This window comes from Phyllostomus hastatus, unplaced genomic scaffold (genome assembly GCF_019186645.2).
Source record: "Phyllostomus hastatus isolate PE091 unplaced genomic scaffold, TTU_PhHast_1.1 phas_scaffold_255, whole genome shotgun sequence".
Lineage (NCBI taxonomy): Eukaryota > Metazoa > Chordata > Mammalia > Chiroptera > Phyllostomidae > Phyllostomus > Phyllostomus hastatus.
In genome coordinates this window covers 125,905-144,886 of record NW_025334019.1, presented here as the reverse complement: position 1 = coordinate 144,886, position 18,982 = coordinate 125,905, and the positions used below count along the sequence as shown (strand labels likewise).

The 18,982-nt window shown below is 39.8% G+C and overlaps 1 protein-coding gene across 2 annotated transcripts in view; it reads left to right on the top strand.

The window, feature by feature from the left end:
* Window positions 1-12,943: 12,943 nt before the first annotated feature.
* The window catches only part of VAMP7 (vesicle associated membrane protein 7), a 43,817-nt gene continuing 37,778 nt past the window's right edge, over window positions 12,944-18,982 (top strand). Inside the window, exon 1 of one of the 2 annotated variants that reach the window (XM_045817388.1) lies at window positions 12,944-13,078. The gene's annotated coding sequence lies outside the window, so the exon portion shown is untranslated. The remainder of the gene's footprint in view (window positions 13,079-18,982) is intronic. The other variant, XM_045817387.1, reaches the window with a different exon arrangement.

Genomic DNA, 18,982 nt, shown 5'->3' with positions numbered 1-18,982 from the left:
AATTAAATAAATAGGTTTTATAGCCCCTGTTCTTCCAGTATTTTCTAAGCTTATCAGTATCACCCAGGTCCCTTGCTACAAATACAGACCTCCATTTTCCACTCTAAAAAATACAGCTTACACCTCAGGTGATTCTGATGTAGCCCTTCCATATACTGGTGTTAAGGAAGCAGTGTTTCAGTCCAATGGTTCTAGAAAGAAACCAGCAAACTCATGGTGGATAGACATTTAAACTTACATCTCCACGATCATATAATGGGAAAGTTTCTTAGGGTATGGTCCTCCTTGGGCAATAGAAATGTTTGTGTTTTCTATCTGTATCAACTGCCATTACCTGCCAACCAAGAGAAAGCAAAGGATAACAGTGTTATTGCTCAGTATCAAATATCAAACAATAAAATGCAGCAAAAATTTAAAGAGAAAAACATTCACTTAAAGCAAACATTTTTGCAAGATTCCAATACAATTAGATCATAAAAAATGTTCTTAACAGTCAGCTACTACAACAACCTTATAATTTTACAGATGACAGTCAGAAAGGTAAAGTAATATGAATTATATTGTAACTGAAAGTGTAACAAAATTCAGGACACAATGACTTACACTTGCAAGTTTTTTAATGAATCACTTATGTATATTATTTGAATTCCTTGAGAGCATGTGTCTCTAGTACTTAGCATACTTCTTCTTGGCACATGATGCTTCAGTCAAAGTTTGTTGAACTGAATTTCTGTGTAATTGCAGGTACTCAAAATTAAAGTCATGGTGATAACTTCTAAAAAATTCCTAGAATGTTGGCCTTTCTAATTTGGCAAGTTATAGTTGTATGAATAACTCAGTAAGTCTGGACAAGTGAAACATGTTGCCCTAATGACTGAAAAAAAAAAAAGAGATTCCTTCTGTGGGGTTTATTACATAAGAAGGAACCTTTATCTCTATTACATTCCTGTCCCAGTCATCCTTTTAGGCACAGTTTGACTGTGAAGTCAGCTTGAGCTGGCCCCACAAGAAGCTGCATTGTTTAAAGGTATATAGGGGACTTTGGAGTCAAAATAGACATTGGATTTGAATTTCAGTTTTGCTTTTAAACTTCTACAGGGTACTTAACCCCTTTAAACCTAAGTTTTATCACTATTTTTCACCATGTCCTTTGATATATTGAGTTGGCCAAAAAGTCCGTATAGCTTTTTTTGTAAAATAAAAGATACATTTTTTTCCTTTTTACCAATAACTTTAATGATTTGGATATTTTGAATATGTCAGCTATCTGTCACTATTGGCTTCTAGTGGATAGGGGCCAGGTGTGCTTCTAAACATCTTCCAATGCATAGGACATCCCCACAGCAAAGAATAATTTTGCCAAAATATTAATAGTACTAAGAAACTTCACAAATCACTTTTGACACATTCAGTCACAGCACCTTCTCATACACTGTACAAATCTTTTTTTCTTTTTCTTTTTTTATTTCAGTTGCTTTTTTACTTTTCTTGAAGAAATAAAGCATAATATGCTGAAAATGTTGCATATTTTCTTCCATCAATATAAAATGGCTACACAAAAATTCACCAATTTTGATAAGTTTTTTAAATGCACACTGATATGACAGCTGTCACAATACAATCTAACAAAATTGTTTTGAATGAAGTTAAAGACAAGTAAGCCCTACTAGAATTATGGTATGGAAAAAAACAAATGAACTGTTTGGCCAACTCAATATCTATATAAGGAGATGTCTTTGGATTATTTTTACAATTCTAGTTATTGCTGAAATTTCAAGTGATATACCTCAAGATGATGTTATCCAGAATTGGTAGGATATTAACTGAGGTGAAATATGTTTTTTTAAAAAAGAAGGTAAGAATACTTGCCTAACATTAAGTAGAAACTCAACAAATATGATCTCCAAGAGGGCAGGAGCTGTGTTTTGTGTACTGTTGTATTAGTATCTTGGACATATCAGGAACTCAACAAATATGTGTTCAAGAAATAAAATGGAATGTGTTTCCTTTCTTTCCTCTTGGTACTTTGGCATAAGATATCTATTATATCAATTATCATTGTACCATGCATATGTATTTTTCTATTTTGCATCCCAAACCAGATTGTGAACACATGGTTTTATCCTTGTTTGTAGTTACTCAGTTCAGCAGGCTTCAATAAATGCTAAGTTTGTACGGTGCTTCAATTCTTTTAAAATTTCTATATGACTTTCTGTTACACTTAGCAACTTACTGTCTTACAAAAAAGTATTCCCACTCCTCAACAAAGTTAATGGTCTATCTGCACAGCTGTGTGAAGTTGTAGTAATCATCAATGTAAAGTTGAATGTATCGTAGTGATCCTGTGAGCTACAGGATGTGAATGGATTCCCGCCACTTTTTTACAGAGCTTCCAAAACACTCTACAGTTACTTTCCAGAGGGAGTAAGATGGACAAATTAAAAATATACATATATTTCTTGATTTCCTTTGTGTAACATATGGACTCACAGCTTTCAAATACTTTAAAATATAACATGAAAATCATTACCTTTTAATGTGAGCTATCTGAAGCTTTTTTTCCTTTCCTTACAGGGAACTGCCATGGCCACATAATTTGAAATAAAACTGAAGGCTGAATGGGAATTTAAAAAAACCTTGAGATGTGCTGGGGAGAGCAAGTGTTCAGGAAGCAGCTGCCTCAGGTTGTAGTCCCAGCTCCACAGTCTGTAAGTACAGGGTGATTTACAGCACCTGCTTTGAGCATTACTGTATAAGACTATAGAGGTGGACTCCATCCATGGTTTTACCCCATCATTTTAACCCCAGTCTCCTTTCCTTCATAGAAGTGCTCCACTCATCTCAAGATGAGTAAGGAGGGAGCTGAAACACTGTCCACTGTATCTTTTCGAGGAACAATGAAAGAGACAAAATAAAACCAAAGCTAACCTGGTCTACATAACTGTTACATCCCCTTGCACCTTGAAGGAGATTGCAGGTTTGGTCCATTTCCTACTGATCTCCCAAATCTGGGTCATGCTCACACTTGGTGGCCAAGTTCAATATCCAAGGGAAGCCATAGTCCTCAGGAAGGAAGAGAACCACAGGGAGGACACTCTGTCCCATCCCTCCAGCACACACTTCCCTGTAGAGCAGCTGCCTCTAGCAGTGACCACTGGGCCTTCCTGTCCCCAGTCCCCTGACCCTATCCTGAGCTCCAATTCAAGCTCTGGTGGCCCTGGGGGAATTTTTGCTAAGGTCCCTTGCCTGTGTACTTAGAAATACTTTATCCCTTGCTACCATTCACTTCATTGCCTTATAATCATTTTGCTGTGAGACAGACGTTGCCCCCCCCCCGCCCATTTGGCACCTTTGTGCTAAGCATCTGCTTTCAAAAAGACATGGCCCAAGAGACAGGAACAGAAATATAGGAGTAGTACAGAAGCAAACAGTGTGTGTATGAGTCTGGAACTGTTTGATTTAGTAAACCAACAGTGGTTGCCCACCAATCCTTGTGTTCCCTCCTAAGGTGCTTCTGAAATTTATGCAAGAGGGACTGGGTCAGGAAGCCAAGACCCAGGCAAAGGAGGTTGATGATAATAATTACTTTATACCACCACAGCAATGATTAAATGCAGTAATATGTATTTATCTTAGAATACGGTTTGGTACCAGAAGAATGTTAGCCCTTCTCATTAGTGCACATTCTTTTAACAAGCTGTAATTGAGCACTCACTCTGTGCCACCTTGAGGAGATAGAATGATGAACAAGAGCAATAATATTTTTCACTATTGAATAAGAAAAGTAATGTGGCAAACAGACAATAAGCAAGTAAACAGTGAAAAATTATTTTGATTATCATAAATTTTGTAAAGAAAATAAAACATGAAAGTGTATAGTGATCAGTGAACAGGGAGAGTCCATCTGAGGAGGGGTAGTATGAACTGGAACCTGAATGACAAGAAAGACATATGTGCAGATCTGGAGGTTCAGCATTCAATGCTGAGTAAACAGCTGATGTAAAAACTCAAAGGTGAGAACATACTTGGTCTGTTCCAAGGTGGAAATTATGCACTTGCATGTGTTCATGCCTCGGAGATGCATTTCTAACACTGCACATGTAGGGATAACTTATATGCACATCTGCATTCTCATGAAAGAAGAGTTGGAGAATGGGGAAGATAGAGCTATGCGTCCTGGATGTTATGTAATTATAAAGGTGATTGATGACAAAGGTCAGTTAGTGAGTGGAGAGTCAACCTCAGCCCCTTCATAAACAAATAATTTGTTAAATGCTGAATTCTTGAGGAGTCAAAATTCTGAACAATTGGGAATGAGCCAAGGTAGGGAAAAAAACAAATGGTAAATTATAGGCCTCTCCCACAGATACCAGTTCTTCGTGGTTTGATATTAGAATGTGGATTCTTTACATGAAATTAGAAGTGAGAGAACAGATGGGACCTGCCTGGATTTTATGCTTAGAACATTGAACTGGAAGTGCTTTTAATAGTCCATCAGTATTTTAAAGGAGGATAATTTTAAATCAGTGCTTTCTTTCCCTCTATTTCACTATTTTTATGTTTTAAACCTAATCACAAAGAGAGGCAAGATGACAGAGCAGTAAATGGAAGCTACACTAACCTCCTCCCAGGACCAGTCTGGAATTACTACTAGATTGTGGAGAAATTACCCAGAACAAATAACTGAACAATAGCAAGAGAGAAGCCATATAACCTCGGACAAACAGAAGACTCATCTTCAGAACTGACTGAATGGTAGGGAGTGCAATGGAGAGTTGAGAAGGCTGACTGGGCACCCACAGGTGGCAGCACTAGAGGGATAATTAAGCAACTGGTTGGATCCCCCTGAGAAGTGTGGGATCTAAACCCTAAGCTGGGGTCCCCAGCCTAGAGCTCAAGAGCCCCCAAAATACACAGATAACAACCAGCAGCAAAAATGGCAGGGTTGCTCTCTGCCAGAGACAGACAGTGGGAGACACAAAGAGCCATTTAAAGGGCCAATGCACACATTTTCATGTGCAGCCACTTACCTGGGGCTCCAGCAAAGGTGGAGGCAGAGTGGGATAGAGATGCCTGAGGAGAGACTGGGGACAGGTTTGTGGAGAGAGTTGAGAGAGTAGCTGCCAGGCCCTCAGTGCTGAGTCATCCCCCCAATGTCAGCAGCCATTCTGCTCACTCAGATCACTCTCTTCCAAAGTGGTAGCAGCCTGAGGGGAAACAACAACCCCATACCCAGGAGGGACTCTGCCCTGGTCTGTGATGCTTAAGCCTGATTGCTGAGTGCAGAGTGACTAGATTAACAACTGAAGGAGACGGACACAGACAGAAGATCCCTGGCAGTCTCAGAGGAAGTTTCCTAAGCTCAGATGGGATCAACATCTGACATCACCAGAGGAGGATCCAGAAAGCAAAAACAGTGGTAAATACTAGAGGCTACCAAGACAAAAGCCACTGTGGTCTTCTCCATGATTTGTGATATTTTCTTTCCTGCATAACTTTTTAACATTCATTCCTTCTCCATCAAGTTTGTGCATATTAAGTCACTACATTTTATGCTATAGTTTATTTCTCTCCTTTTTTATAATAGCCTTAATTTCTTTACACCAGGGGTGTCAAACTCATTTTCACCACAGACCATATCAGCCTCGCAGTTGCCTTCAAAGGGCTGAAATAATTTTAGGACTGTATACATGTAACTAGTCCTTAACAGTTAAGGAGTTGAAATTACATTTGGCCCTTTGAAGGCTAATGTTAACCATGAGGCTGGTGTGGCCCCCAGTGAAAATGAGTGTAACAAGCCTGGCTTTACACCCTTATTAATACTAGTTCATTTGCTGTTGAGAGTGGGATTGTTGGGGAGATATTTTTGCAGATGTGAGTTTGTTCCCTGGGCTTTGTAGTTTTGCTCTGGCAGCACCTGTACAACAGCATTCAAGAAGTGGTAGCCAGAGTGACCCTCAGTCAACCAGCTGAGGGAAGGATCCACCAAAGGTAGACCCAACAACAATCAAAACACAATTCCGTCCAGAGCCAACATAAATGGCATCAAGGGCATCCCAATAGCATCAAGCTCAGGAGATCAAGGAGACTGCACCACCGAATCTCACAGGTCTCCTACCATAGAAGTTCATACCACAAACTCAGGGAGTCAAAACAGATCAATGTAAGAAGCAGAGGCAAACAAGAAGGGTCTCTTTTCTGTTACACTCCATCCAGTCTAAGTTATGCCAGTAAAGAGAAAATATAGTGAGCTCCCAATTTGTCTAGAATGAGAGTTAGTGCATAAGAAAAGTAAAAAAGGAAATTGTCAGAAAATTTGGAATCACCTTATGAATTTGTGTATGTTTCTTTAGAATTAAGAAAAGATAAGTCAAGCAGCCAAGGGAAGTAAAATTTATAATAAAATAAGATGATCAAAATATGCCAACTTAGTAAATAAAACACTTGAATAATTTTGCTACATCAGAGCAGATATTTCTATATCTGGATGCTCATTGGGATTTAGAAAAAGCTAATGAAATTGCTCTCCAGATGGGAGTTGATCTCTCAAGTCTTTATGGCTGGCAACAACACTTTCAACATCATCACAATATCATGTCACTTCGCCTAAAAAGTGAAGCAGCTACAAAAACTCTGTTTGCTGCAGATCATCTTGAAAATGGGAGGACAAATCTAAATAGACACTCTCATAGGGGCACATGTGTGCACCGCTCTAAGGCACACTCTGACAGAAAAATGTTGTCCTGGATAAAAATAAATATATATGGAGAGATGGATCATCAGATTTCCTTTGTTACAGTGCTAAGAGGAGCAAGAAATTAGAATCACTTATATGGAAATTTGAAAACTGGCTTTATATGTACAACTTTCCTTTGTGTATATAAAGTTAAAAAATGCACTGACGTCTGGCAGTTTGTTTGGAAAATGCCTCCTGCAATTAGAGAAAAAAATGGTTTACCAGAATGTGAACATTCTATTACTGATAGCTCCACACAGACACTGGAGGTTTAAATTAAAACAAGTTTGCGTGTGTATGTGTGGGGATTTTTTGTTTTTGTTTTCATTTTGTTTTGTTTTGTGTTTGCCTACCAGCACCATGGCTATGTATAGCCATTAGACTGAGAGGTAAATCAAAAAAATTTGGATGCTGTAAGTGCTTGGTACATTATGAGGAGCACTGTTCTATTGCAGATGCAAAGAAATGGTATATTTTGATATGATGAGAAATTTCATTGCTATGTGGGACAGGCAACTCAGAAGAAATCCACAACTACTTTGCCAAAGCTGGTGTTGTAACTACTGATGGCTTAAATGAACAGATCAGAACATGTGATGACTCTGGAATGAGCTGCAAAGAGAAACAAACTGTCCCATAATTAAATGTCAATGATTATATAGATATTTGATAATGTGTTAGCTTCCTCTGCTGATTGTGATTTTCAAAGGAGAACAGGCATTCTTGAGGTAGGTCTGTTTTAAGTATTGAAAACAGGAAGAAAATTTGCCCAAGTCCAAATATCAAGGAGAAAGAAGCATAAGCAGCACTGGTTATCAGTGATAAACTGCAAGAAAATCAAAGATTTTGATTCTACAGCAACAGTCACTAGATTTGTTTGTGAACCATAAAATAACACATTAAGATCCAATCATGGTAAACAGAATGTAAAACCAGGGTATCCCAGATGTGACCAGAGCTCTGTTTAATATATGTAACTTATTTGGGCCCAACAGACATTTCTAGAGTATCTAGTTAGTACATGTGAGCTGGTTTGTAACACAGGTTTAATCTCTTCTTAGTTTTGTAATCTTTGTCAAGATCAGAAAATTTCTTCCAGTCAAGATGGCAGTGTATGCAGACATGGCTTGTCTCTTCGCACAACCACATCAAAATTACAACTAAAATGTAATCACTCAGAACCATCAGAAATCAAGTTGAATGGAAGTCTGACAACTACGGAATTAAAGAAACCATATCCATCCACACTGGTAAGAGGGGTGCAGACATGGAATGGGCTGGTCCCACCCGCATGGCTGGTGGATAAAAATTCGGTAGGGATATTTCGGAATGAGGAGTCCCAGCTTCACACCAGGCGCCCCCACCAGCCCAGAGTTCCAGTGCCAGGAAGATTAACTCCCCACAATTTCTGGCTGCAAAACCCAGCAGTGAAAGAAACTGCTGGAGCCACAAGTAGTTTCTCTTAAAGAACCCACACGCGGACTCACCTACTTAGACTCACTCCCTCTGAACTCCAGCACCAGGGTAGCAGCATGAAAGGCGCCAAGGGCATACTAGGAGAAACTGGGGTGTCTGGCATCAAGGTGAGCAGAGGCCATTGTCCCTTTTCTGTGCACCGTCCTCCCTCACCCCACCCACCCCTGCCCACAAGGCCAGTAAGCCAGGAAGCTGGTGCCTGAGACACTCCATCACCTGGCTAACACTGGCCCAACTTGGAGATCCCAGAAGCTCTGCCAAACCCAATGTACAGGCCCACCCCAGCTATTTTTCCATATGAATGGCTGTTTGTGGCTCAAGCTGCACAACTTCCTAAATCCTTGCAAACAAGCAACATCTGGCTTCATTGATCCCCAGGCGTAGCACTAGCAGCAGCCAGCCTAGATTCACAATTTGGTTTTGCCTGGGATTCTCCAAACCAAGCACAAGTAGCAGCCATTGCTGCTCAGATTGCTTTATAGCTCAGGAAGGGTGGCTCCAGGCAAACACACAGGTCGGGGGCTGACCTTGGCTTGCACTACCCAGGAAACCCCAGAGCCTGTGCTCCAGTGGACAGCTACAGACCACGTTGCAGCACCATCACCCTGCCCCCACACAGCTGATCCTCCACAGAGGGCAGAGGTTGGTGGTCAGTGGTCACAGCCAGTCCTTGCAGCTGACTGGCCTGGGTAAATTCCTCCCATTGGCTTACCAACAGCAATCAAGGCTCAACTACAAGAGGACGGTGTACTCAGCACACACAAATGACACACCTGTAATATCCAGCTTGGGTTATAGGGGAGTCTGTGTCACTGGAACCTACAGGACACCTACTACTACAAAGCGGAAAAATCAGGACAACTAGAAGAGCATAATCAATAAAATATAATTTTTTAAAAAGACCAGAACATTTCTCATGTGTACAAGTAGGAAACTGGATTGGGCTATATAAACCATAAATTTTATAATTCTAGGCTTGGTAGATGCAGGAGCTAAAGTGGAAATTGGAAACTTTACTCCATAAACTCGAACTGTCTAAAATCATGGATTACAAAGAAAGAGTTGCCATGCTTTAGTAACTTGATGATATGTCAACAGAACTCCTAAATTTGAAAATTATAAAATTGCAAAGCCACCTATTTAAATAATTCCATATATACTTTAGTGTACATATCCAGAAGCATTTTTTTGGAAACCAACCCACATATCTCAAAAGCTGTACATATTAATTTACTGCCAAAATAGACAATGTATTATCATGCCAAAAAAGTGTCACAAATTAAAAAAAAATACATTAGATCATATCACTCATTTGCTTGAACCTCTCTAATTATTTCCCATTGCACTTAGAATAAAATCCAAACTCCTTATCCCAGTTTACACAGCCTTGCAAGACCCTCTGGCTACAGGATGAAAAGATGGAACAACTTCAAGCAGAGAGAGCTGGTGCAAATATCCTAAGATAGGAAGGCACTTAACATATTTGAGGAACAGAAACAGGGCTAGTGTGATCTCTCCTACAATTCTCCCTCTCTTCCCGTACCATGAGTCACCTTGGTTTTATTTCTGTTCCCTCTCATCTTCTTATGGTTAATTCCTCCTTGACATTTAGGTTTCAGCTTAAAAGTTACTTTGTCAAAGAGACCTTCTCCCATTTCCCAATGTAAAAGCTTATGCTAGATATACAAATTGTAGAGATCAGATGATACTACTTTAGGAGAGAATAATGAGTAATTTATTCTCCAAAACTCAGTCTCTTTATAAGATACTGTGTTATCTCTCAAAGAGTAGGTATTGCATAAAAGTAATAATAATATGTAAAGTAAACCTTTGCAGAGGATGGTAAAGTTGAGAAAATAAGCATATACTTTGCTAGAAAATAAGGAGGTGATATTTGAGATAAGTCTTGAAAAATAAATAAGATTTAGACAGGGGAGGCAGCATGTGCAAAGGCACTGAGGCACAGATGAGCATGGTATTGAAGTGCTAACTCCATGTAGGCAAGGACATTGTCTTTCTTGTTCAATGCTATATCTTCAGTATCCAGAACAGGCTTGGCTCATGGTGAGCATATAGTACACATTTGTTGAAGGAATGGGTGGATAGATGAATGGATGGGTGAGTGAATATCACCATACAGAATCAAGCTTGAAAATAGGCTGTGTTGATGAGGGAAGCAGAGTATAAAGCTGAAGAGATAGAGAGAGGTCAGTTAATGGAGGCTTTGAATCTTAGACTTTATCCTTTCCATAATGGGGAGGCAATTAACATTTTAAATAGGAGTTTGAAGTGATCAGATTGTGTTTTAGATACAATCTCAAGTGAGAAGAGGGGATGGTGAAGAAGATACAACAGGTACAGAGACATTAATTCTGATTTCTAGTGCCCAGATCATTTTAGTGATGATTCTCTGAGTATATTTCAGTTTCTTTCTCTATAGCCCAGTCAGACCTGGTAACAATAACTAAGGCAGAGTATATTCTGCACATGTGAGAGTAGAGCCATGTGTATAGTGCCTCATGATCAGTACTACAATATATTGTGTCATACTCAGAAAAATAATGAAGAATGGAGTAAGGGTAACTTGCACAAAATATCTCACCATTTCTTGTCCCCTCCATTTTATTTCTCTCTAAATATAAACTAAGTAAAAGTATATGCTAGCTATAATTATTAAGGCCTGATGAAGGAGAACTAATAACAAACACAATGCTGCTCTGGATGATATGGCTCAGTGGATTAAGTGGCGACCTGTGAACCAAAGAGTTGCCGGTTCGATTCCCAGTCAGGACACATGCCTGGGTTGAAGGCCGGGTCCCCAGTAAGGGGCACATGAGAGGCAACCACATTAGTGTTTCTCTCCCTCTCTTTCTCCATCCCTTCCCCTCTCTAAATATATATAAATAAATAAAACATTTTAAAAAACACAATGCTTGTTCAATAAATACTTATTATCCTCGAGTGCTTACTCTCTGCCTGGTACTACTGCTTATTAATCATTGCAATAATCCTTAAATACAGATATTATTATTATCCTAATTTTAAAGTTGAGAAAAGTGAATCTTGAAAGTGAAATATTTAGGAGTAGAATTAATGACTTGGTAATTGTTTGGATGTGAGCATTGAGGGGTAAGCACATTCAAAATGATACCCAGTTTTCTAGTGTGGTCAATTGATTGCATGGTTGTGCCAGTCACTGAAATGGGATTAGAGGAGGAGGAGCAGGTTATGGGAGACAGGAGGGTTAAAATGTATTAGGCTAACTGAATAGTAAGTTAAATTTTAGGTGCCTGAAAGAGAGGTCCAGCTGTCACTAGATATTTCACTCTCAGTTACAGGAATTCTATCTGGACTTCCTATATGTGGGAATAATCAGCATACTGATGACAACTAAAGCAATGGTAATGGTTAAGACCACCCCACAAAAGTGTGAAGACTAAGAAAAGAAAAGAGTCTAGGGCAGAGTCCTATGGAACATGAACATTTCAAAGGAAAACGAGAAGCTGCCACAGAAGTGAGAAAGGAACCAGGAGAATGAAACATCTTAAAAAGGGCTGAGACTAAAGAACGCTATGAAGTGACTGTTTGTGCTCCCCACGGAAATTTATATGTTTAAGCCCTGATCCTAAAGTGATGGTGTTTACAGGTAGGGCCTGTGGGAAGTAATTAGGCCATGATGACGGAGCTCTCATGAATCCCTTTTTATAAGAGATTAGTGCCCTTATAAAAGATGTGAAAGAGATGATGTCTCTGCCATGTGAGGATACAGAAAGAACGCAGCAGCCTGCAAGCCACGAAGCAGGTCCTCAACAGACCGAGACCATATTGGCACCCTGGCCTGAAACTTCCCAGTCTCCAGAGCTGTGAGAAATAAATTTCTGTTGTTTAAGCCATCCAATCTGTGGTATTTTGTTAAAGCAGCTGAAACTAAGACAGAAGTTTTCAAGAAGGAGGGGAATAATCCATGTAACATCCTGAAGAATTGAAATATGGTAATTCTTGAGAAGTTATCTATTTGTTTCAGCAACACTGAAGAATTTTGACTGGAAAGGAGAGGTGGAAGAAAGACCACAAGGTTAAGTCTGTGTGTGGTGAGCGGTTTGGGGGGTGTGGGGCTGAGAAAGATGATTTTGGAATATTTTAGATGAGAGAATCTTTGACAATCTTTAAGTGCTGGTAGTAAAAAGGAAAAATAGAGGGTTCATCAGTGGAGCTAGACTCAGTTGGCAAAAGGGAATGAGGTTGTAAAGCAGATGAGAGAGGTTAGATCAAAGTAGATTGGTAGTAGTATTAGTAGTAGTAGTAGTTGTTGTTGCAAAAGATAAGGAGAAAAGATTTATGGGGTGTCCGAGGAGGTTAGAAAATTTTGTGGCGAAAGTAGAGGGAGTTCCTTCCAGATGAATTCTATTTTGTATGTGAAGTTAACAGGCAATATTATCTGCTAAGACTAAGAAGGGAGATGGTGGGACAAGATCAGCTCTTCCTTTATTCCGCCAACTTAGTGCTGGTAAAGTCTTTGTGACCCTGCATCTTCTCGTTTTCCCGCAGGACTAGTGCTTGATGTTTACAAGAGTTGTTGCCTGAAAGTGTGACCGACTACGCGGTACGCCAGTCGGAACTACCACTCCCAGAATGCAATGCGGCTCCTGGGAAGTGTGGTGGCTGGGAAAGCACAGGTCCCGCCCCTCCTGCCGCACCCATTGGTGGAGTGCTCACATTCCCAGGAGTCCCCGCGCGGGCGGGGCTTGTACCCGGAAGCTGGCGCCCTCCGGTCCCAGCTGTCTCTGGGAGTGGGCAGTCAGCGACCCCAGCTGACCCACACCCCTCCGTCCCGAGCCCCCGCGCTCTCAGTGGGTCCCCGCACAGGTAAATGGAGCGGGGCGCGGTCGGCAGAAGGCGGGGAAATGACGGCGGAGGGTGGGCAGAGGTGTCGACCTGAACATGTTTGGGTAGAACGAGGAGGCAGTGCAGGGATGACTTGGGCTTTCTCTGTTGTCGACAGTCCTAATTGTTGGACAGGTGCAACTTTGGCCAAGTGAGTTTTTTGCCGCTGAAAAGGCCTGGAATTAAGGAGTGTCAGAATGCGTCACTTACAGGAGGGGAAAAAATGATAACTTTCCTTCAGTTGGCATTCTGCAAGACCTTTCTGTAGCCTTTAAATCGCTTGAGTCTTTTGAAAACTCTTCTGCACGCTCACGTTTTAATGACGTCACTGTCTGCCTCCCCTCCTTCTGAGCCCCTACGTGGGTTTTTAGTCCTCTGCATGCCCTTCCTCTACCGCTCATTGTTGACATCCTTCTTCCTCCGTTCGGATAGAAACTCTATTTCCACCCAGACCTGTTTTCTCAATGTCAAACATGTAAGTTATTATTATTGACCAAAATTAACAAACTCAGACCATGTAATACATTCTTCGGTACATGCTTTACATCTCCCTCTCCCGTAACACCTACAATCAGTTATCAAACACTTTTCTGTCTTACTAATTGTTCTCAACTACCTGCACTTCCATGGTCCCATCCTTGATCCCGGAGGATACTGTCATGTTTGGGACATTCTTTCCCTTTGAATAGCTGTGTGTGAGAGCACTTACTGAATAGCTAATATGTGCTAAACACTTGTCTAACTGCCTGGGATGTAGCAGGAAACAAGACACAGGAAATCGCTGCTCCCTGTAATTTACATGCGTGTGTGTGGGAACACAGAGGAATGCAAGATCACGTTATATGAGGTAGTGGTAGTTAATGTAAAGTAAAACAAGTGGCTGACTTGACAGTAGGTTACTGTTCTGAGAAAGTCAGAGGGATTGGGTTGGGCCTAAGAGGATCACCCAGAAAGAATATTTGCAATACCAGCAAGAACGGTCTGCATCATGACCAGGCTTAAGGCTTTTCATAAATACTTCTTCTTTTCCTTTGTCGTATCAATGTTCTTCATTCTTCTGTCTCTCCCAAGGTTATTACATCAGAATCAGTGACTTATCTGTTGTTGGCTTATTTCCTCCTAAGACTCAGACAGAAGAGTTGGGGAATGGAGTATTCTCAGATCAGCTGCTTTATCTTGCTTAGGTAGATAGTTGGTGATCGAAATATTATTTTTGCCAGCTCCTACTAATAAAGTTATGTCATGTATAGTATATTTAAAACCAAACCGTACTCAATGTCCATTCATTTATTCAACAAATACTTGAGGGAATGATATATGCCAGGCACTGTACCGGACACTGAGAACCTAGTGAGGATAAAACAGATGCATTGATTTTTCTTCCAAGGAGAAATAGTTGTGACATATACTGAGAAAATTCCTAACACATATGCTGACACATATATTTTATCTTCATTCAAGGTGAGATAAGTGCAAATCTCCTGAACAGTTGTGTGCATTCTTAGATTATTCACTCATTACATTTTATTGCATTTATTTGTGTCTGTCTTCCCCATTGTACTATGGCTCCCTTGAGTGTAGAGGTCTGATTTTCACTGGTCTTCATATTCCAGTGTCTACTATATTGACTACCACATAGAAGACCTTCAGAAAATATGTGTTGAACTGAAATAGAAAAACTATTTGATCCAATCCAAATTACTTAATTTATTCAAGCTTTCTTTATATAAGGCCATTGGGCTTATCCCTATGCCTTCTCATTAACCAAATGTGGACCATTCCATTTTGTCAGGTTTGCTTATTTATCTTCTTTAACTTGTTCTCTCTTCTGTGTCCTCTCTTGTCCCATAACTTCCTCCTAAAATGAGTTCTAATCTCTTTCCTCAGTACCTTGCATGCCCCACCATTTAATTTAATGCGCCAGTTTAATAGTATGCCGCACAATACAAGGGTGGGAAAAAGTTAATATCCATTGTGGATTTCCAGTGAAACATTCTGCTGATGAACTGTTGCAAGGATTAGCATAATACATTCCCTTACAATATTATAAATAATGATATGGAATACTTTTTATTTTGCATTGTCTATTACCATGTGTTATGTAATGAGTTAATTCGTCCAGTTTCTTCTTTTGGAACTGTCACACAGCCTTTATTTATTATACAGCACATTATGGTATCATTGGTTTCCACTTGGTACAAACACATCTTTAGATATTATTTTCTCCTTAGTCTGAGATAGTGTATGTGCTCATGTCATTCTGCCACATTGTCATTTTCAGAATGTCAGATAAAAATCTCAATTCTTAAAATTAAAGTTTTTTCCATGAAGGTATCTTTCAGTTGTAAGTTGTTACTATAAAACATAAATTTCATCTTTATAACTGAGCAAAAACATGACAAATACAGAGTACTTGAGTTATGATTGTCATTATGATTTTAGAATATGACAACATAAGAGCAGCCAGACATGCTTCTAATACATTAAAAATTAAGCATTGTCATTTTAGGGAATTTCTTGGTACCTATGCTTTCATAATGCAAATGGAGCACTGAATTGTGTGTCATCCCTCATTTATAGCTTATATGCATGGGTGATCCAGAATGTTCATACACAGTCAGGGGTATCCAGGCCTCAGTCCAAGGCCACATGTGGCCCAGGGTGGCTATGAAGGTGATCTAACACAAAATCATAAATTTACTTAAAACCTTTTTTTGCTCATCAATTTTTGTTAGTGTTTGCATATTTAGTTCATGGCCCAAGACAACTCTTCTTCTTCCAGTGTGGCCCAGAGATGCCAAAAGGTTGGACACCCCTGATGTGCATTATATAATTTTATCAAAATAAAATACAGAATTTAAAAAATTTTCAGAACACATAGACTGGAATGTGAGAAACACTGACTGGGCTTTTTGCCCCAATCAGTTACTTGAAACTATTCAATCTGTACTTGAAGATGCCTCCACTGAGGAACATTTGCATCATTGTTATGCTATTTTGTTAACACTTTTTTTAAATACAGGCAGTCTTTTCCTTACAAATGGATATATTCCAAAGGTTCCTTCCTAAGATTATAGTTTGACACTCTGGATGCAGTTTCCTCTATAAGTAATGCTATTTATGACCTTTTGATGGTTACATCAACCAGTAGCATTTTACTTACCCTTTAATTTGAGGACTTAAAGACCTTCACTACAATTTATAATAATTCTTCTATAAGAAACTGCATCCAGATTGCTCATTTGGATTCACCCATAGCATATCTTTTCTTTTGGAATCCCCAAAACTGGAACAAGAATGTCCTTTCCTTGGAAACTTCTAGGCAATAGAAACAGGCCTTTATTAACTCCAAGCTATTGGAGGTTGCCCTTCTGGCCCATTACTGAAGACTCTTAAATGAGTAAGTAAAGAACTGGGATAGAGGTTTTGGAGAGTAGAGGGAGGCAAGTTCGGGTGATGTGAATATAAGGAAGGGAGAGTAGGAGTGAATTGAGAGGACCAGTTAGTTTCTAATATGGGGGCTTATTGTGTCCTCATGAAAGATATGTTGAATCCTCTCCCCTTGGTACCTGTGAATGTGACCTTTTTTGGAAATAGGGTCTTTGCAGATGTGTTCATTAAGATATAAATTAAGATGTAAGTTAAAATAAGGTCATACTGCAGTAGGTGTCCTTATATGAAAAGAGACACAGAAAATGCCATGTGGAGACAAAGACACATGGAGAACACTGACTGGAAGCAGAGACTGAAGTACTTCAGCTGCAAGCCAAGGAATGCCATGGGTTGCCAGCAAACCACCAGATGCTAGGAAGAGACAAGGAAGGATTCTCCCTTACAGATTTCAGAGGGAGCATGGCCCTTCCAACATCTTGATTTGGGGCTTCTGGCCTCCAGAACTATGAGACAATACAGTTCTGTTGTTTTAAGCCTTGCAGCTATTGGTACTTTTCAAAAATGTCAGTCACAGGAAACTCATACACAGTTCTGAGCAGGAATGAAATAGAATTGGGATGATGGCTCTGGGACCAAGCAAGCAGTGAGCAAGAGGACAGAGAAGAATAGTGTTGAGACAAGGCTTTCTATTCCATTCCATTATCTTTTTTTTCTTCTTCTCTCTCTGACTTATCTTTTCATTCTTTTTCTTCTTGAATATTATATTTGTATAGCACTCTATAGTTTATTAGACATTCATATACTGTTAATCATTAGCAGAGCTAGGTTTTCTGATTTCAACTGTAGTGTTATTTATGCCACAGTTGTTTCTATTGCCCCAATACTCATTAAGACATTACAGACAGAGACCAGAGGGGAGAGGGGAGGGAATTTCAGGGGAATTTCAGGGGAAAGGGGGAAGGGTCTACAGGAACAAGGATAAAGGACACATGGACAAAAACTAGGGGGCGTGGGAATGGGAGGGAGGTGGGGAGGGATGGATGGGTGGGCTGGGATGGGAATAAAAGACAGAAAAGTGTACTTGAACAACAATTAAAATAAAAAAAAACATTACAGATTCTATTGCAAGAGATCTACAGTGGGGGCAGGTGAGACTTGATTATAGGTGGGATTTTTAATTAATTCTTATTAGTGAGATCTGAGAGGAAAGTAAAGTTTTTGTTGCTATGTATTTGATGTTTAATAGTCAGGTGTTTTTCAATTGGGGACTGCTTTAATTGAACAGTAAGTTGCTTCCCTATAATTTATCTTCATTGTTCCTAATTATATTCCAAATAATGTACCCTGTTCTAGGTGACTGTTTTATATAAACTTGAAGACTGCTGTCTTCTTTAAGACATTCCCTCTAAGTCTTCTCTTTTTTTACGTTAAATGTTTCTAGTTCCTCTAGACAGTCTTCAAACGATACAATCTCCAGTCCTCTCACCCATACTGTTGCCCTTGTGTGCATTCTTGAAATACTATACCCAGAGTTGAAGTCAGTGTTCCAGTTGTGTTCTAACCACCACAGAGTATAATGGCAGTAGTTCTTAAAGAGATCAAGATACCCTATTTCTTAATGTAATTTAAGATTACATAAGCTTTTTAAGTAATTACCTCAAGTCAGTTCATAATGAACTTATGGTACACTAAGACACTAGATGTTTTTGTACTGTTGCCAAACTCAGTTTTATTCTTCACATTGCTAAGGGACTGAGGCTACTACTTTTTCATCTCTGTGTCAGGAACCACATGATTTTTCATCTCTGTTTCTCTTTGTGTGTTTGTTCCACTCCACTTCATGTCTGTTTGACCCTAACCAATGACCTCCTTCCTTATAAAATTTCAGTGACTGTTTTCGAGTCATACCGTGCATCAGTGAACACAGCCCAGCCCTGACACTTGTTCCTCCTTGAAGCTTTCTTTCCCTTTGGCTTCCAGGCCACCATACTCCTCTGGCTTTCCTTTCACTTTCCCGTCTTTGTGCTTCCCTATTCATCTCCCTTTCCCTCAACTGTTGGTTGCACATTAGGTTTTACCTTTGGTTTTCCCTCAGTTATGATGTGCCTTTGTTTCTTTTTTGCTTTGTTTTGGATCTTTGCATGCAATGTATCTTCAGCAAATAAATCATGTTTAAAAGGGCAGGTCTAGATGAGCTAATCTAGGGATAAGAGTGCAGAACCAATCCCTGTGGAAATTCAACGTTTAGAGGTAAACTAGAGTAGGAAGACTCAGCAAGAAGACAGGAGAGCTAGGCATGCAGGAGGATTTCAAGAAAGAAGGTTTAGTTGGTGGTGTTGACTGTTCTGAGAAGTCAAGTAAGGTGAGAATAGAGAAGTTACCACTTAATTTCGCAACAGAGAGGCTGTTGGTGATCTCAGCAAGCATGGTTTTGTGGAGTGTTCAGGACAAAAGCCAGATGATAGTAACTTGAGTTAAAAGGAGATAGAGAAG